This window comes from Helicoverpa armigera, chromosome 1 (genome assembly GCF_030705265.1).
Source record: "Helicoverpa armigera isolate CAAS_96S chromosome 1, ASM3070526v1, whole genome shotgun sequence".
NCBI lineage: Eukaryota > Metazoa > Arthropoda > Insecta > Lepidoptera > Noctuidae > Helicoverpa > Helicoverpa armigera.
The window spans coordinates 1,343,514-1,365,071 of NC_087120.1; the positions used below are offsets into that span (position 1 = coordinate 1,343,514).

The following is a 21,558-nucleotide window of genomic DNA, read 5'->3' on the forward strand; positions in this document are numbered from 1 at the left end:
CAGGTTAACCGGCCGCCGGACGTTTGGGTAGGTTTCCGGGTGTGACGTGAGCCGGGTGATTCAGTTATGACCGGGTGCACCGGACGCTCGAAGGGTTGGGAAAATAGGTTGCTGTTTACCGAGGGACGAGGGGAGGGCGATGCCGATCAGTAAATGTCAGTAATATACAACGTGTAATGTTAAATACGAATAAAACCGGCCAAGTGCGAGTCCGTTCCGTACCATTATTATATAGAAAATGAGCAAAAAAATTACGTTTGTTGTATGGGACAGATTTGAAAAAAACTTTCACTGTTAGTAAACTACACTATCCCCGTGCAACATAGGTTATATTTTATTCCGCTACGGGCAATAGTTCCCACGGGACGCGGGTAAAACCACGGGAAACAGCTATATCATAAATGTAATTATATAAGTCAAGAGCCCATGGTACTGATATGATACGACAAATACGAAATAATCGAGGTAGCGCTTTCAACAATAACTTCGTAAGTGTACTTTTTAATTTATTCCACTTTTCATACTTGTTCAAAGAAAAACGTCTCGTCAAAAGTAACTTTTTTAAGGGCGGAAATTATCTTATAATTACAGAATGTTATTTTTTTAAACGTCATTTGTTTCAGTTTAAATTTTAATTATTATTTAAATTCTTGAAAATTGTTTATTTCTGGTATTCGCCATCGGTTTCACCCGTTTGATTTAGAAACTATTCCACGCACCCGGATAAAATAAATGGCTATCTAACAGTGAAACAATATTTCAAACCGGTCCAGTAATTCTTGAGATTACCGCGTTCAGACAGCTCTTCAGCTTCAGAAATACAATGAATTATAGATTTAGCAGTTTAACTAAAAAAAAACCCTTACACAACAAACATAGAAATGAAATCAACTTCATGTTGACAACACGTCACACATAAGTCGCCATCGTAGCAACTTACGTAGGCGGCTACGAGCGTAGCCACGCTACGGACTACGCGTAGTCCGATTACGGCCACGCCGGCCGCTGATCACCCCTGCCTATTTAAAGCTGACGACGGCTTTATTTTCAGAGGCCTATTATTAGCTGTCAGTGTAGACCGTGTAAAATAAGGTTTTACTTTAAATAGCAGCGTGACACGCCCACTTGTCCGGTGTGTTCGTTTCTACGATAGACAACTTTGATAATGTTCAATCGGATACTTTTGTAAGCTGTCATTGTTACTTAACTTAACTTGTTATGTTTTTGAAATTATTTAATTTTTGTAACTTCGCAAACAAGTCATTTCCACAGATATGGATTTTAAAGGATAATTATTTATACTAATATCACTACTTACTAATATAACAAACGCGAAAATAATTCTGTCTGTCCGTCTGTAGCACTTAACCTCCAAACTACTGAAAGAAACGGAAAGGTGTTCCCCCGGGACGTGGGTGAAATCTCTTGAAACAGATAGTAGATTATAATGAAAAAAAGTCAGAATCGCGCACGAAGGGTTCCGTACCCTTGTTTAGAAAATGAGCAAAAAAATCACGTTTGTTGTATGGGAGCCCCCCGAAATATTTATTTTATTCCAGTTTTCAGAATGTGTTGTTATAGCAGCAACAGAAATACATCATCTGTAAAAATTTAAACTCTCTAACTATTACGGTTCATGAGATACAGCCTAGTGACAGACGGACGGACGGACGGACAGAGGAGCGAAAACAATAGGGTCCCGTTTTACCCTCTGGGTACGGACACAAAATACATAGGTACAGAAGTCAATCTACATATAAAGCGCGTTCGAGTCACGCAGACATAGGTGTCTATGTGTGCGTGTTCACAGACGCGCTGTCTCAAAACAACTCAAAACAGTGCGAGCGGGGCTGCCGTTTTCTTGAGATACGCGCGTCACACACAAGGTAGATAAATGTGCACGCGTTTTGATACCTACCTAACTGTAATTTGACTGTAATATTTTTAATTTTAATAACAAAAGAAAAAGTAATAATGGAGTAACAAAAAAAGTCGTATTATATGTAATTGTTCAGTGGACGGTTGTTTTAATACAACAATAAACAGTGAACTGTCGTTTTTTAGCCTGCCGTATTACCTATAGTATGGACCTACTTATTTTCTCATATTTCGATGGTTCTTTTAATAAACGCAGTAGGTAGGTACAGTTAGGTGGGTAGGTAAGCGCCCTGGCGGCCTTTGGCCCAATACCGTAATAAGTTTTGCTAGTGTCGGCCCAGGCGAACCGCCCAACCTACCCTCAAAGATTATTACTAAGTAGTAGGAGTTGATAATTCATGGCGAGAGTATGTTGTAAGGTAGACGAAATAAAACTCGCAAATCAAGGTTTCTGTAGGTAGAAGCAAGCTTAGATCAGGGACTGTACCAACCCATTACATACAAAAATATTTTTTTCGCAAGTAAAGAGTAATAAGTAAGTACCTATAAGTATATGTATGAATAACAAAATTATAAATTGCGGTTTCTGAAAAAGTTCGGTATCTCGTTCAAACGAATTTCCGTTGAAAGTGTTTATTAACCTCATGTATGCCACATTAAATATTTTATTATTATTGGTTTATATTTCATTTTTCCTGTTTTATTCTCAAAAATAAATCAAATAATTAGATACGAGTACCACTACCACGTTAGTTTTATGCGCATAAAAAGTTGACGACCCTAGCGCGACCGCCGAGTTTAGGCATGAAAAGTGAAGTACATACATGAGATTGACTTCTGTACCTATGTATTTTGTGGTACGGAACCCTAAAAATCACATAATAACAGGATCATGTTTACCACCATTGTATTAATATTACTTTCTCGGAAAGATCTCTCGATCTGTGTTTATTGGTCCCGAGGCAAAAATGATCCAAAAAATACGTTAATATATATTTATTAGCCAGTATATTATTCCTTCTACATGAAAACTAGTTTAATGAGATCTTTGTCGAATGATATTTGATTTATTATATCTTGATTTCAAGATATGTAATAAACAAAGGAACATAGTCTTGTATTACAGCAATGTCATGTTATTACAAAAAAAATAACGTATCTTATTTTGTCATTTTCGGAAAACTTACAGCAAACAGAAGTTTTGTTACAAATTGATTGTTTATAAAGATGAATAATATGACACTTGAAGGCAATTTCAAAAGTTTCCAGACATTTGTCACGTCACATTTCTTAACCATGTGTCAAACATCTCTTTAAGTTATTTTTGTAATAAAAACACCGACCATTTCTAGAATATTCGCTAACACTATTCGTAAAATATCTGATGGCACGTTAAACTGTAGGTTCTGGCTGTCATTGAACATCCTTGGCAGTGGTTACGGGTAGTCAGAAGCCAGTAAGTCTGACGCCAGTCTAACCAAGGGGTATCGGGTTGCCCGGGTTACTGGGTTGAGGAGGTCAGATAGGCAGTCGCTCTTTGTAAAGCACTGGTACTCAGCTGAATCCGGTTAGACTGAAAGCCGACCCTAACATAGTTGAGAAAAAGGCTCGGAGGATGCGGATGATGATCGGATGTGTCGTCCCTAATCACATTAAATCATATCACATATACTTAATGATATTCTAAGTCGAATTGTAAAAAACGTAACCTAATCTTAAGTACTATGTTTTTGAAACGCTCCATCAATTCACTGGTTTAGACACAGGCGTCATTTTTCGTTTTTATAATTTACAACATCATGTGTATAAAGTAAGGAGTATTGAATGTTTTTTTGAAAGAATTTCAGTGGTTTGTAATGACTGATTCTTCTATGGTGTTCTTATTCTCGCATATTTTTATACTTTGTTTGAAAACCATATTTTTTTCTTTGTGCTAACGTGTTTGATTTAATGCGATTAGGTACGACACACCCGATATAGACAAAACTCATTCAACACAAACTGAATTGTTGCACAGAAGTATTCTCTCACTAAACAAGCTAACTTCTAACTTCAATTGCAGTTACTCAACAAACTAGCTAGAACTAAGTTCTGGAACATTCCACTACCTGATCCTAATTTCATAAGCGCACGAATTAGTTCAATTTATCTGACTTGATTGTTTTAACTTTGGCGCACAGAACAAATTAGTGCAGACTGGTTTGTGCATTTCATGGAGAGATTTCATCTAAATTGAATTATTTTTATACATTTATTTAAAACTAGCTTCCGCCTGCAGCTTTAACCGCGTGGTTTGTTGATAAAAAGTGCTAATCCAGGGTATCAGCTTTTACATGAAAGAATGACAAATATATGTATGTACATACTCGAACATACATTCACACAAAACTTCACATCCTATCCTACTTCCTACTTATATTATAAATGTGAAAGTTTGTATGGATGTATGTTTGTTATTAAATCACGCAAAAACGGCTAGACCGATTTGATTGAAATTTGGTATGTAGATAGGTGATACCCTGGAATAACACATAGGCTACTTTTTATCAACACACCACGCGGGCGAAGCCGCTAGCGGAAGCTAGTTTATAATATTAGTAGGATATAATAGAACATAAGTACTTGGCAAAAACATAGTTTTTAATAAAAGTCAGAATAACATATGATCGAGCCGATTCGAGCCGATGAATTGCGAATGTTATGTACGCCATTATTGTCACATGCATCAGGCCATAAACTAAAATAGTAGTTTAAGTTATCGAATGTTACATGTTTGTGATGTGGCAGTACTTTTTTAAATAAATAAATAAATAAAAATAAATAAACATACAAGCTACTTTTTATCTACATGGTAAATCCACGGTTTTCGTTACGAATCGACTAACTAGTAAAAAATGGTGGTTACATGTTCTTTCACAGGTGAAAATTTAACTAAAAGCTTACTATGCAGGGTGCAAACTTTATTAAAAGCGTATAGTAATCAGATTAAAAAGAGTTGAACCACGAATCGTGTGACAATATAGTCGTGACGTGGTTTGTAGCTCGGCGGCGATTCAATCAATAATTTTAATGAACTTATCGGCTCCCGGTAAATTAATAAAAGTTTAAAATCTATTTATTATAGAATGGCGCAACAATGAAGGTGTATTGTAACGGTTATTACTTCGGGGAACTGATCAAATTGCCGATGAGATTTTAAATGAGATATTATTATAAAGTATGTTTATTTAAGCGATGAGGTTAATTGGTTGGAACGTTACGTGACCTAATTTTGTTTTTGTGTGAGACTAGATTCCACGAGTGGTTTCACCCGCGACCCGAGAGTACAACTTACCATGCCTGGATAAAAGTAGCCTACGTCCTTTTCGGATATCTGTTACGTTACATTCAAATAGGTGTAATAGATTTGGCACGAGAGCCACCCAGAGTTCCTTTCACATTTGCAATATTGGTAAGGCTTTCTATATCACAAACTAACCGGTTTTCAGTGGTTGTCCTCGCGATCCGTGGGAACTACTACCCGCATAGGGATAAAACATAGCCTCTTCAACTAGGGAAATGAACTGTTAGAAAGATACACTCACCGTTAAAACAGTGAAATAGTTTTTCAAATCGGTTCAGTTGTTTCGGAGCCTTTACCAAACATTATTTTTTCCTTTTTATTAAATTAGTATATGAGTATAGACATATTATCCTCAAACCGGTTGTAACCAGAAACCCAGCCATGTACCGACAGCAAAATAGGAACGTGTACACGAATATGATTTTCATTTAGGAATTAATTCGATATGTTATCTCCCCTTGTACAGATAGTACATATAACAAGCCTTGATTTAACCCGAGTAGGTAATACTATGTACAAGGACTTACTATATATTAAATGATAATATATGGTTAAGGTAGGTAATGTTATACGTTATTGAATGGTGCTAGAGGCTCGTGGCTAAGTATCTGCTGTATGGTTCAACCGTTTGTCAGTTAAGCCGGTTCATGAATGGGTTACCATCTATCGTCGTTGCTGTCTAACCGGCTTTAGATTCAGCAACTATCTATTTGATCTCTTCATACCAGTTACTTGGGCAACCTGACTGGCTTAGGACCAGGACACACAAAAACGCGACTTCCGAAAAATGCGCCTTCCGAAAAACAGAAGAAATAATTACTGTGTAGGTGGTCGGTCACCCATCCATGAACTGATCCGACCCATGCGGGTATAACTTATCCTATATCATCAGTCCTTTGTCCCACTGCAGATCACAAGTCTCTTCTCATACGGAGAAGGAATGAGCGTTAATCGCCATGCTTGCTCAAAGCATATCTACTGGGGAATCTTAGGCCTTATCTTACCTTCATGAATTGCTAAATAAGATACTATTGTTTTTTAAAACCTCAAGCAATGTATTAAAAAGTGTTAATTTCCTTTCCCCAAAATGTCTTCCTTTAGCAGATAAAAGGCAACCGTGAAAAGAACCTTAATGTTTTAATGAGCTTCTAATTTGGGTTAAAGATTTTAACAATTGCGGCTAACGAAGTAGCGTCAAGTGATGCTTCAAATAAAAGTGTTTGTCTGCTAAATTCTATTAAAAACGTCTTTTATTTTCATAATTTCATCATCTCCCGAGTCTTTTCCCAACTATGGCTTCCAGTCTAACCAACTAACAATGCAGCTGATTATAATCAGCTGCATTGGGTTAGACTTGGTAGGGAAACACTGGTAATTACCAGTGTTTTATAACCTGACCTTCTCAATCCAGTTACCCGGGCAACCCAACACCCCTTGGTAAGACTGGTTGTCAGACTTACTGGCTTCTGACTACTCTTAATGACTGCTAAAGATATTCAATGACACCCGGGACCTACTTTCGTGACGTACTTGCTTTACCTGGAATCGAGCTAACAGTAATACTTGAGAGATTGGTTTTTATCTGCCAGGCCACCACGACGAAAAAATGATTCTTTTATCTTCATAATATACAAGTATAAGATACAAGAGATGTATAAAAAACATGTCTAGACAGAGTACAAGACAGACGTAGGTTAATTAACGCAATTACTAAATCCATTTATCTCAATATCAGTTCATTAGTAGTTTGGGATTCTATGATCTGAAAAAATAGCTTTGTTATACGATTGTGTCGGATTGCCGTCCTATTGGTCTTTGAATAAAGTGCACCTGTGTCTGCGCTAATGCTTGCGCACAATAATATCGTTAAATTGATCTGTGTAATATAATAATTGGGCTGAACGCCATACCTAATTATGAAAGAAAATCACGGTGCTGATATTTTTTTATTTCTATAACAGTATATCCACCAATGGGTTATGGAGAACCTTAGTAGAACTTACTTAACCCATGGTTTTAATTTTGTATTAGCCGAAATACAGCACCATCATTTAATACCTCAAAAGAAAAAAAATATAGCCCAACTATGACTTAAAATGAGCCATTTAAAAACCAACATACTTGCCACATTATTTACCAACAAAAAATAAGCTGAGCACATTGCCAAGGACGGGAAAACCTTGCTGTCGACAGGATAGCAGCCAAAAATCTTTGATATATAGCTTTCCGCTTCACTGTGACCCTTGGAACTCGTCCAGGATGTCAAGGTCATGGACATTTTGAATAAAAGAAGAATAGAGGGTGTAATGTGAAAGAGATTGTTGATGATTTGGCAAAAAATACGTTGCTCAGTAAGTTTTGTTCAGTTCAAAGTTTCTTAGCTTCAATTACAGATGGGAATGTAACTCTTGTCTGTGTGTCGCTTTCATACCGAAACTACTGAACCATTTAAATTAAATTTAGAACACCGGTAGCCTAGACCCTACGGGGTACGACGTAGGTTACTTTTAAACCGGGTACGCGAAGTAGTTTCTAAGGACACGAATGGATTTATGGGAACAGCTGGTTGCAAATAACCTCAACATTTGCCCTAGACCCGATACATGGGTGAAGAGTGCACTATTACACCCCCCCACTTCCCCTCCCTTCCAATTGGAATATTGCCAAACTTTCATATTAACTGATCTGCAGTTATGTTTTCTGTTGCTACCGACATTTTATTTTGCATTTCACTGATGAAAATCGGAGATCGGCTGACGATTGAAATGCTTTTATGGGTGTCGGTAAGCTTGGTACTTTTGTAACATTTTAATTCGTGTAATATTGCAAATTGCAATGTTAATAGGCGAACTGCTTAATTTTTGGGATGCTTATTATAGGCTAGTAATAAAAGCTCCGACAAAAAAAGAAGAATTTACCTTACTCAAAATACTAAATCTACTGCCTAAAATACTAACTTTCCGACTTCTGTCCTAATAAAAATTACTAAACGACCGAATGAGATACTGAAATCTTCGAAAAGTAAACATGACTGTTTATTGCAATAATACTTTTCTACCAGCGTAAATTACGTTCTTGGAGCCTTTAGGGTACAAACTAACAAACGAAAAAAAACTTTTTATTAATATAAGTAAAAATTTATAGTGGATTAGCATCTTAAAATTATTAATGTTGGAAAGATACTATTTGCTGCACTGTAATAATTTTCTGCACCCTTACATTTTTAACAGTTATAAGGAACTGCATCACTGTAGATAGTTCATCTCAGATTTGCGCGCGGCCCTATGTGTGCGTCGGCTTGTAAATATACAACTTTCATTCGTGTGACAGTGACGTCGTCCGAGCATGACGTGTTCTTATCGCTTTTTGTTATGGGTACAGTCGTTTACGAAAATACTAGTTATTCACGGAAAAATTATTAAGGAGTCAGGTAAAGCGTTTCAAAAAATGAAACAACATTCAAAGCTTCTTATTAAATTAAATATAATTTTCTCATACGTCTTTTCAAATTGACTTTGACATTATCTAAGAAATAAATAAGGTGAAATATCTAAAAGATGAATTAAATACTTCTTACATATTTTCTAGCTCGGGGTACGCGCACAATAAATAAAAGTGTGGACTAAGAATATAAAAAGAGGTATAATCTAGTATAATAATGTAAACAAAATGTGAGGGGAATTTAAAAAAATTATATTGCTTCGCATAATAATGTCGACCAAAATAAGACGAAAATAATGAAACTCATAAATGAACGTTTAAGTCAAATTGATGAAGGGATGTGGGGTAATACTTGTCGACATATATAAAAGAAAAAAGAAGATTACTATAGACATTTCGACATGGAGTCAGAATTTATAATTCACCTTGGAGAGTAGCGAATCCGAAAATTCATCATTTGATTTTTCAAGTAGCGATTCATAATCATTATAAATAAATAAACATTAAATTACGTAATAACTGTTTTTCTTTAAACACCCGTATACAACCCCTAAATAACTGTATTGTACCCGACTGTACCTCTTGTCACGCACACAAAGTCACTGTATATGTACAAGGGTTACCCACACATAGGGCCGCGCGCACGACTGAGTTGAACTTACTATAACTGGGTACATAAAGGAATAAACAAATACCAGAATGTTATATTAATTCTATGAAAGAAGTCAAAGCATTTCAATTATAAAATTTCCCTTTGCTACAAACACAAGAGCAAATTAAACTCTCAATAATTAATTCGTATGCAACTTTGACTAATAAACAGAAAAATTCCAACGAATACTGAAAACTAGAAAACAGCGAAAAGCAATTAACTTAGTTAACAATCCTTTCCAGTTCCACTGTACATTTTCTAGAATAAAATAACCGGTTCTGTAAAAGTACCTACAGACTGGAGACTAAAAAGTCGGCCGACAGTTGACCAGATGGTCGGCAAATATTTTTTTGATTCTATTCAGGGTGTGTTCAAACCAAACTGACAGTCAGCTGCCGAATGTGAACGAACGTTATGCAGTTTATTGTATTTCCATACATATTCACTTTTTCGTTCATATCTAACAGACCATACATTACTACGCTATGCTAAGACGCTGGATATTCGACTCCTGACAGACAATTGGGTTTGAACGCAGCTTCAAACCTTTCAGTTGATCTGATACCGGCTAAATACCTGATCATTATAATATGCGTTCTACCAATCACCTTCATACTGATTTATGAGCCCAAACAAAATGTCGGTCGACTAAAAGTTGTCAGTCTGCGGTGTGCGGGTACAGAACTTGAAATATAAGTTGAGAAAGCATTTAACTTGTCACCGGCCACGGCTGTACTCAGAGACTTCAGTAATCAAATTAGAAAATGCTTTTAGTAATGAACGCAAAAACTGAGAGCTACTGAAATTACATTACCTTTTCAACTTTTAGTTACCTTTACTTATATTTAATTTGCAATACTGGAAATTTAATTAAATAGAAATATATATTTACTTAAATACCGACTGTTTAGTGGCTGTCCCTCTCGAGTCTCAAAGGAATTACTTCCCGCATCGGGATAGAAATTAAAATATGTTCATTCTCAGGTAATTGAATACTTCCAACTAATAAGGTAATTGAGAAAATAACTCTGTTTCTGTTTGTTTATCTGTCATATTTTCACAACTCTACCACTGAACCGATTTAAATATATAAGTCTTTAGCCTGAGAAAGGACAAAGCCTAATTCTAATCTGGGTACGACCAATAGTACCCTAGTGCAAAATACAAGTGGAACCACGAGCAAAAGCTAATTAGGTACAGTACAATCATCAGCCAAACGCAATGTTATATCGCAAATTAAACATACATAGGCTTTGCTTAATGAGCTGGATGAATTTAATTGTTCGCCAAATTACAGTAGATTAAATAACACATTATCGCTCTGTATTTATTGAAGATAAACAAACAATTTTCCCATGTAGTTGAACTGTATTGTAAATTACATATATTTGAATAATTTCCAATTTCGTAGTTGTAAATAACAGTGAATTTATCAAAATACACACAAAGATAGCTTTGATTTGAACTCAATACGTTTATTCATCAAAAATAAAATAAAGCTGTAAATTATTTGTATAAGTATATGTTGATTGAAATTCGACAAATATGTTAAATACGAAATTTGTTAAACAATTAAATAATATAGTACAAATATTACCTCTACACGTAATTAATGCTTATGTAAACAGAATGTGATTCAATTTTTGGAAATGCATTTTAAGGATGCAGACCGGAAAACTACACCACCCTCGGGTGTCATAAGCTGTATTTTACAGAATTAGTTTCCACTGAACATATAACCGCGAGAAATACCTACCTAGCTAGTATCAGGTAAAAGCGAATAAAACATATCCCACCAATCAATGAGCTTATCTTTACACACAATCATCTTCATCCCGTCACATAACATGAGCCGCAAAAGGTAACAATATGGGCTATGACACGCGTCGAACCCCACCCATTCACTTGCAAATACCTTCAACCTTCAACGATCTGAATTATTTACCTACAGACCAGAAATATTGAAGACCTTTAGCCTACACACACTGCACACTAAAATGTTGGCTGACTGTTGGCCCGGTGCTTGTTTTTTTTTCTAGAATTCGGGAACTCAAAGTTTTTACTTGATCTGATGCCGGACAAATACCTGATCGTTGTTATGTGCATCTACAATACAGCTGTGTTCAGACCAAACTGATTGTTAGCTACCGAATGTGAGCCTGTGTGAATGTGAATTTTCGTCCACAGTATGCTGATAATACGCTATACACTACAGCTTACAATACATCAAACATAGTGCAATTATATATCGTCGTTAAAGATGAACAATAAAGTGAATATGTGTGGAAATACGTTCGTTCACCTTCGGCAGCTGACAGTCAATTTGGTTCGAACACAGCCTACATCTCTATACCTACTTATCAAGCGCTCGTTCCAACTGTTAGCCGACTAAAAAGTGTACAGTCTGCGGGTCTTGAGTCTATGTGAATTCCTCGAGGCGTTTTTTGTCAAAAAAGATCTCGAATTCCCGAAAAAGATATACCTCGTGAAAGGGTGAAAATTTTATTTTATTGAGGCGTTTTTTCCCTCTTTTGATTAAACAGAAAGAATGCTTGAGATAAAATGGTTGCGCGAATGAGTTTCAATTATTTATCAGGCTTTACAGGAAAGAAAAAAAATGAATGTCAAGATTGTTGATGCACAAAGGGATGGAAATAGAATGCTAGGGTCCCTTATATAATGCGATGGTGAAATTTTTAGGTGCTGGTAAATAAAATGCGGGTCAAATGTTGCGTCACAATCAAAAAGCCAATAATATTGGTAAATAAACAGTTAAGTGTCTTAAATACATATTTAAATCAACAATGTAATTGGTCAAAAGCAATCTAATTCCTTCACTAGAAAGGAGGAAAGTCGAGCTGAAATGTTCATGTTTGAGCGTGCGCGTGTGTGCGTAAGAGATTCAGTGGGTATTGTATTCAGTGGTGGATATAAAGGCCTAAATTGAATTTTAAAAAAAGTCATCATCCAAAGTTTTTTTTTGTATATATTACAACACATGTATATGGGCAAAATAACCTTTTCCGAAGTCCCTACATACAGGATCGGAAGCAAAAACTAATCAATATACACCGTATCTTTTGAAAATATGTTAACATTGACGTGAATAGACAGACACATAGGTACATACAAACTATTTATATACATATTGCAGAAGGGTGAAACCCATACTGATATTGAAAAGCAAGTATGAATATGTAAATGACGTTGTATGTCAATGCAAGCCAACATTGAATATTGATAACTAATATTATTGACTAGCTTTTGCCCGCAACTTCGTTCGCGTGAAATAGTGACTACCAGCAGATTTTTGATTTGACCAATAGATGGCGCTATATGTCCGGAATATTTTTATTTTTATTTTTTTTTTTGTAATAAAATCTATCCTATGTCCTTTCTCAAGATTCAAACTATGTCTGTACCAAATTTCACACAAATCGGTTCAGTAATTTAGGCGTGAAGAAAAGACAGACAGACAGACAGAAAGACAGAAAGACAGAAAGACAGAAAGACAGAAAGACAGACAGACAGACAGACAGACAGAGTTACTTTCGCATTTATAATATTAGTTTGGATAGGTATGTAAGACACACACTGCAAAATTTTCGTCGGCCAACACTTTTGTTTTGGGCTCATAAATCAGTATAAAGGCGAATGGTAGTACGCACATTACAAAGATAGTTTTTTTAGCAGGTATAAGACCGACTGAAAACTTTGATTAAAACCAAGAATTCCTTTTAAAAAAATGTTTGCCTATCGGGTGAAATGTCGGCCGACTGTTTAGTCTCCAGTGTGTATTCTTATTGATAGGTACATATCTATGTAAGGCTAACTTTCATAGGCTATCAAGACTTTGATTTTCAATCTAGTGCTGTAATAAACTTTGTATAGTTTTTCATATTGTCTAGAAAAGTTTTTGTGATTGAAAAACTTATAAAAAAAAGATTGTTTTATAATGGGATAGATGACATGAAATAGAAAACTGCAAAATGATATTATTTTATTCTTCTACTAGGCAGCTTTTACAAGTTTCACCAGCTGTAAAATTAACAAAAGAAGCTCTCTAAAAACAACTGACCTTTTAGTTATTAAATATGTAGGTATTTTATTTAAAACAACACTCTCTTTGTGTGAAAGAATTAATGAAATTATTAGCATCCGTTTCCGTTTGTCAAGTGTCTCTTCAAAAATACTTTTTCCAATTATTTTTTTAGGGGAAATTAAATGATCAATGTTCGCGATGTCAAATAAAAACTTTTTCGTTGTTATTGTACGTTTGGCATTTAATTTTTCTTTCATCAATTTCGTTACAGTAAAATGCTTTGACAACTGTCGTTAGTACTATCTAAATTAGGTACCTATGAAAAAAGCGGGCGAAGGAATTTCATCATCTTTAGTTTTATTTTATTAAGTCCGTCTTTAGACACATTTTTTGTCTAATAAATATATTCTTGATAAATAACAGTAATTTGTTTTTAATATTGCAAAAAAAGTCTACATTATTTTAACACGCTTATATTAGCTTCACTTGTACCTATGTATGTGAGAAAATCTTGGAATCTTAATTTGACCCACTTCCCGGTCTTTGATTACGATTAAATTTTGTACACGCTCTGAGTTCTGACGACAATTCATGACAAGCGTGTTTTTAGTTAATAAAACTATTACCTTCTTACCACAAAAACTTTTAAACGTCAGTTTAAGCCTTGTCTAAAAAAATGACAAATTATGACGTTGACATATGGTTCATTTTGCAGCCAAAATTTTATTAGACAAGTGTAAAACAGGGTTTAAAGTTTTTGTAGTAAGGCCATTAATTTTTAAGAATTAAGCCATACTCGTACTTCTACATTTCATTCGCAATCCAACTATGCAGTGATCTATATAATTTAACTTAATTTATATAATTTAATTTATCACCATCACACATCCTCAAAATAAAACTATTTAACTACAAACACACCGTATTTAACACGAATTACACACATATAAAACGGTGGCCCTGTCCATCAGCGTATCACCCTCGTCACTTACTCCGTGATACCGTAGGCTTTTAGGCTTTTATCAGGCGAAGAGTGGGAGGGGGGCACGGAGCAAGAAAACATGAACGAAGATGCCACAATGCAGGTAGGTCACGCGCCTTCTTCTAGGTCAAATTCGTACACACAGCTACACATCCAGTCAGTCTTGGACTTGCTTTATTTGATCTTGCTGCAAATTGAACGGTCAGCTTATTCCCAGTTTTCCGTCTTTACTTTGGAAATTACTAAACGTTCAATTACAAGTGAACTAACGAGGCGTTTGAGTACTTTGAGACATCTATCAACCAGTTTTGGTATAACAAAAAAATGATCAGGTCAGAAGGCGTATAAGGGCGAAGACGTTCTTCCACCCTAATAGACAGACATGTGTTGCTGGGGAGTTTGTTGCGCCACTTCTTCTTACCAGCAAAAACTCATAGGAAGTGGTGAAGGGTTGGTATTTTGATGATTTTCCTTTGTTTTTGACGTTCGAAAAGTGCTGATTTATCAGCTTAATTTGAATAAACGGTTTGCAGTTTGAGTTCCTCGTCTCCCGCTCACTCGCATTTTGTCGCGCTACTTTCTTAGGCGATTTTCCGTTATGGCACCTCCGCTAGTTATTTCGTTCTCCATTGGGGAGGTAGCAATCGACACTACTTAAGCTGTCCCGAGGGAATCTATTGTCTTGAGATAACAGTGCTGTGTGTACTGATACGATTAAATACATCGGTCAATGTGCTGTTGGTGTTTTGTAAATGATTTGTTTGTGTGAGTTTAAATGTTAATTATTGATTCGTTTTTGTACAGAAGTGTTAATTTGTAGTCATTAATTACAACTGATGAGTACTTGATTATAGTTTTTTTTTTTTATAATACAAGTAAACCTATTTAAGAAATTTATTACCGCCGGCGGCTTTTTCGATAAGTGGATATTCACCACAGTATTTTTTTTCTGATACTCCCAAACGTCAAATAAGGCATAAAAATATCAAAACTATAATCATCCGCCAATCCTTTCTCTGCGTTGGAGTCTGCGTCTAGTATCTACCAGCACCAGTGTTTTCCTACCTCACGAAGCATTTTACTGTAAAGTCATATCGTAAGAAAACACCGTCGCTGCACTACCGTTGCACCGATGCAGTCGTGTCCTTGCATACTATAACGCGTTATCCTAATATAACTTTTATCCCTGCGAGGTGTTAGTCAAACTAATATAATACATCCCAAAAATTAGTAAGCTTAGAGCACACAGCAAGCTTTTAGTCAGCCAACAGTTTGTTCGGGCTCATAAATTAGTAGGAAGATGAATGTACGCACATAACAACGATCAGGTATAAAGTAACAAACTATTCAACTTTGTACACCAGCTTACACTTCAAATTATGCAAAAATTTCGATACCTACCTGCCATAATAAACCATCATCATCTGTCTAGCCTTTTCCCTACGGCTCAGAGTCTCACCGAAAGTTAGTGTTTTTCTCTAAATCATATTGTAAGCAAACATTTGCCGTTGCGGCGGTACCGTTGCTCCGATATACAGCCGTATATCGTATACTTACTTGCATACAATAACGCGTTATCCTTATATAACTTTTATCCCTGTCATGGCTGGATGATGGGCAAACTAATATAAAAATATACTTATCTTGAAAAGGTGTACCTAAGCTTAACGTTACTAAAACTCGACGGAAATCCATCTACGGACAGATTGCGGCAAGCGTTTGATACGCGACCTATAATAGGACGACTACGAATGCATGGAAAACATCTTATATAACTACAAATGAAACTACATCTAATAAAAACAACGTCCTACGGCATCTGCATGTCTCCACGCCTGTTTAACGCAAAAATTACTGCAAGTATTTCCATGAAGTTTTTTCATGTCATTTAAACCTATGCGAAATCAATGCGGGTCATTTATTAAACCCAAATAAAACCTACTTAAAAATCACTGAATATTAAAAAGAACCTTCTCTATTCTAAAACAAAGGCCTAAATAAAACAGGGAGCATTAACATTAGCTAACTTTATAATTATTATAAGGAAAACTGAAAGGATAATCCGGGAGTCCCGAAATAATGGCAATTTAACTTTCTGTGACGTCACGTCTCATCTCGACTGCGGGAAGGGTGATTGTAAGTTAATGCCGGGCCCATTACAATAGGCTAGATGTTTTATAAAAGCTAATTTCTCTATGTAATTGGATAAGTTAATTTTGTAGCAGAAACTGGTAGTTTAAAATATAAATATCAGTATACTCTTAACATACTGCGATTTTGTTCACTTACCTAATATTTGAAATATTTTCAAAAGCCTAGGGTTTTATCTAAGTATACTAAATTTTAAAACTGAATAGTGTTTGCTTCAATAGCGTATTCAAACAATTTTAAACTCTTCAGCTCTTTCAAACTTAATAAATGCTACTAGACCAATAATTGATTTCAACAATTTAAAAGGCTACTCGGTATCCTGGTGCGCGGAAAAGTTCCGACTCGAGGCGGGCTAAGCGGCTGGCGAAAGCTCGTATCATAGTAAAAAACCGGCCAAGTGCGAGTCGGACTCGCGCACGTATAGGGCTCCGTGCCATTATTTATAAAACGGGCAATAAAATCACGTTTGTTGTATTTGTATGGGAGCCTCCAAAATATTTATTTAATTCTCGTTTTCAGTATAGCGTCAACAGAAATACATCATCTGTGAAAATTTCAGCTCTCTAACTATCACAGTTCATGAGATACAGCCCGGTGACAGACGGGTGGACGGACGGACAGAGGAGCGAAAACAATACTTAGTCCCGTTTCACCCTTTGGGTACGGAACCACTAAAAAGGTAAGGTATAACTTCACTGTTTTCCTGATAAGCCAAAACTTAGATTTCATAATTTCTTTCACGTTTATCATCAATTTCAGTTAAGTAAATAAACTAGCTTCCAGTTCCCGAACGTATTTTTTTGTGCCTTACAAACTCAGTTTCCTCTAACTTTAAGCAAAATCAATATTAATTTTAACTTCATTAACTTTCATTTGTACTATCAGTCTATTTACTAAAGAAATAAATATATAAATATACTTAAGTTAATAATAAATCATTCTGTATTCTCAATTCACAAAATGTTTACTAAATTCTAAGTTAATCTTACAATCATGTAAGTTTCAATCATCATCAGCGATGGGGACGAATTTTTTGACGCTTTTTAGTTGTTTGTTTTACTAGGATAGTTTTTGATTTTTATTGTAAATATGTATTGTAAATATCTATGTAAATAAAAATCATTATTAAGATATCGCTAAACATAATATTATGTAAGCAGAATTATCTCAAAGTTAGAATTCATTCAAGAGTAAGCATTGTTATTTAGGTTTGATAACTCAAAGTAATAGTGTAGCTGTATTATACATATTACGTTTATACCTGCTGATCAAATAACCGACATTCAGTTATCAGGTAACGTTATTATGTCATATTAGCTTCCGTGAGAACTACAAAATGCACCCGGATAAAAAGTAGCCTGGTAGCTTAGTAAGAGCTTTTCTAACACTGAAAAAATCTTTTAAATTTAAAGAAACTCTTCAGCTTCATAATATTTCATAGTCTTTGTATTCTATACAAAGACTCTGATCTAACAAATGAATTCTAGAAAGCTTCACCTACTTGTGACTTTAGTAAACTTTCCACTAAAGAAAGATAGAGACGTACAATTAACAGCCAGGATCCTAAAAAATATTGTGCCTTCCGAAACACGGAGGAATTGACAAAGACAGTCACGCATCTTCGACCCGATTCTAGTTGCAAAACTAGCTTCATATGGAGAAGAACGGGCAAGAACGACAACCGCGCTAAGCGTTGCCTTATGATAAATTGACTCGCGCGACCAAAACTTTGACGCTACACTTCTTCATTAATAAACTAGATAAGACTATACCCGTTATACGAAACACACAATAAAACATACAAATTGAGTAGACGCTAGTATTCGCTATAAAGTGCTAATAGAGTGTTATAGCAAGTTTTATCTGCGAACAAGTTCGCGTTCCGTTTTACGATCAGTTATTAGTCAGCTGCCACAAGTATCGGTATTTCATTTATGGGCCGTAACTTAGAATGAGTGGGAAAAGGGTGTGCGTCGCTTTTATTGGAAATTGAATAAAATGTCAGTTAATGTTGCTAGGTAATAAAGAAGATTGTTTTTTGTGTAAGCATGTTGCTAGCTACCTAGCGTATTTTGCGGGAGATCATAAAATCATACACAACAGGTGCTGCTGTTATCCTAGTAAATTATATTTTAAAAGCTGTAAAACTTCTTAGGAAATCTCTTAAGTTACAGTTAAAACCTGTATTTTTTCACAGCCTGTTTGTAGAATTAAATATAACGTTATACGTCACAAAGAACCTAAAACTAATCAGGCAATTTACTTTAAAACGTGATCAAACATGAGTTTAAGTTAAAACCTCGGCGGCAGAGATCACAGTAATGTAATGTCTTTAAATTGACCTCCCACTCAGTAATAATAGTGTCATAAACGCAAAAGTTTATATGTACGGACGAAAGAATGATTGTACCTCTTTCACGCAAAACTACCCATTTAATTTTGATGAATCTTTTCAGAAATATAGCCCATATATCAGAATAACATATTGGCTACTTTTTATCCGAGTGCGGCAAGTATTTCCCTCGCGAGTGAAGCCGTTGTAACCAGCAACCAACGCCTGTAAGTCCGCGGGAACTAGCATCAAAACACAAGTTTCACACAACTATTCCCGCCGTACAAAAACTCCTGTCAAATAAGACAAACTACAGTCACATAAAAGCAACAGATAGTTAACAAATCCCCGTTACTATGCGAAAACAAAACAAATTAATAAGTTGAACCCGAACTAAACCCATTTCACGTAAATGGACGCCATTAAATACAGTCCCAAAGTAAAATTAATGAAATCTAATCAATTTTGCGCGTCAATCTCCTACGTAATTGTGAGTTCAATCAGTCGGTCTCACAGTTAACTCGGGGTGCAAACAATCTGCTAGTTAAGTGCCCTAACTGGCAATTAACCGCTATTCATTGGTTAAGTTTGACTATCCGACTGATGAGCCTACTGACTCAAGATTGACAGCCTTTCGCGGTTTCTATCAATTTATTTACTCTGTTGTGATATTTTGGATACAAATCTAGATTAAAATGATGTTTTAATTGATACTGAAACATTAGAAGGCTTGAATAAAATTTTCATGACTGTAAAAGAAAATTTCAACTGTTTTCAGATAATTCTCACAGTTTATATCAATGTTAAAAGTCTTTAACTCATTTCTGAAGTTGATTAATCTCTTTCAGGAGACAATATAGTCCTTTATAGAGCTATACTACATTTTGTCTTTGTTTCATATATTTTACAAAAAAGAAAAATCTGCAAACTCCTTATAAACAGAACATACTTACAAACATCCACGAAACACGTAAATTGTTCTAACAACTTTGACCAAACCACCGCAATTTTATTTTCAAATTCACACTCTATCTCTGAATCGATTATAACGCCTGTTTTCAATTCAAAGGATCCGAAAACAAAGTAGGCACGAGTATCCGTGAACTTCGCCTCAAACTAAACCGCAGAATCTTAAATTCAAATCGACGTTACGCCTAAAACATTAAAGTCACCACCGTTTCCGTCGGCACCCGAAAATTACAAAATAAGTAAGAAAAAATCCGAAAAAAATTAGAAAAAAAATTATGACGGTACATACCTTAAACTACGGAGAGAAAAAACTACGGGAGAGAATATCGCGCGGGATTACCGAGTTCGCGTTAGGCCGGAGGCACAGACGTCTGGCCCGAGCGGCGGTGAACGCGCGATAACGCAGCGGGGCGCGGCGACACCAAACTGTTGCGTCGCGCGTGCGCCGCTGCGTCACACACACACGGACAAGACGTACCTGTGTGCTCAACCCCGCCTATTTCGTACGCGTGAAACAGCAACATAGGTCACCTCTGAGATAGAGGCGACCAGTGCACCACTAGCCCTCACCTCTGCAATCGGTGTACATCCAATACAGATGCATCTGCAACTTCTACATAACTTACTTTATTACGATAATTATAAGGTACATAAAATTACATAATATTGCACTTTTTAGGTAAAAATGTTTTGAATTATTTCCATTTCAACTCTTTATTATTTAAGTATGTCAGTAGAGCATCAAATAAAGGGATCGGAACTTTGAGGTTTTTCGCGGCCGTCGGCAATTGGTTACAGGTACATAATATGAGTGAAAAATAATGTAATCTAAATTATTTTATTCGGTAAAGAATTTGTAACTCACATCTTCGGTCAATAATCAGGTCTATAATCAGGCTAAGCGTCCGAATTCTAAATCCTAATTTAAAGGAAAATCGCTGTTTAGAAATGAAAAAAAAATATATAGATCACAAAATTCACAAATCACATCGAAAAGGTAAGCAGAGTCGGCCGACAGTTGATCCCTTGTAAAGCCATTTTTTTAAAGGAATATCTTGATTAAAGTTTTCAGTCCATCTGATACCGGCTAAATGCCCAATATTTGTAATGTGCGTACTATCATTCATCTTCATTCTGATTTATGAGCCCAAACAAACTTTAGTGTTCTCTTACAGGAACTATGATTAGTATCAAAAATGCAAGCCACTTTCAAAGAACATGATATTCAGTCAACATAATGAGTGATATCTTATATGACGAAGCTCCTATTTATAATACAAGAATTATGGTTTTATAGTTTTTAAATGGCCACTTGGTACATGTCTATCGCATTGGCTAAGCAAATCCTATTTACTTACATATATGGCAAGTGATGAGTGTTCGATAGCTTCATAGGATTATTAATATTACTTATTAACTAGCTATGATTTATTGCACCCATAAAACTAGACATTGCATATACAGCTGAATGGCTTAAGGAAACTATACTTAAGTAGGTATACTACGTTTTTTTGACATTTGTTTAGCATGCCTTTTTATCAACTATGACCGAAGAGGTGTTGTGTTTTTAGATGTATGTATGTGAGTTTAGTATTAGCTTTTATCCCGTTTTTGCCATCGTTATACGAATGAGGCAATTTTGATTATGCTTTCACGCTAAACAGGCTGAACCAGTTGACGTAATTAAGCATTTTAAAGATAGGTGGAACTTTTATTAGTCTTTGAATCCGGGTGTTAAACATAGTTTCTTCGGGACTACAAAACAATT

At 35.6% G+C, this 21,558-nt stretch overlaps 1 protein-coding gene across 3 annotated transcripts in view; it reads right to left on the minus strand.

Moving 5' to 3' along the window:
- LOC110379459 (uncharacterized protein) overlaps nucleotides 1-21,558 on the minus strand; it is a 290,441-nt gene that overhangs the window by 223,372 nt on the left and 45,511 nt on the right. Inside the window, exon 1 of one of the 3 annotated variants that reach the window (XM_064034736.1) lies at nucleotides 20,080-20,223. The exons of the other annotated variants lie outside the window; for them this stretch is intronic. The gene's annotated coding sequence lies outside the window, so the exon portion shown is untranslated. Of the gene's footprint in view, nucleotides 1-20,079; nucleotides 20,224-21,558 lie in introns of those variants that run through there. 3 annotated transcript variants of the gene reach the window in all.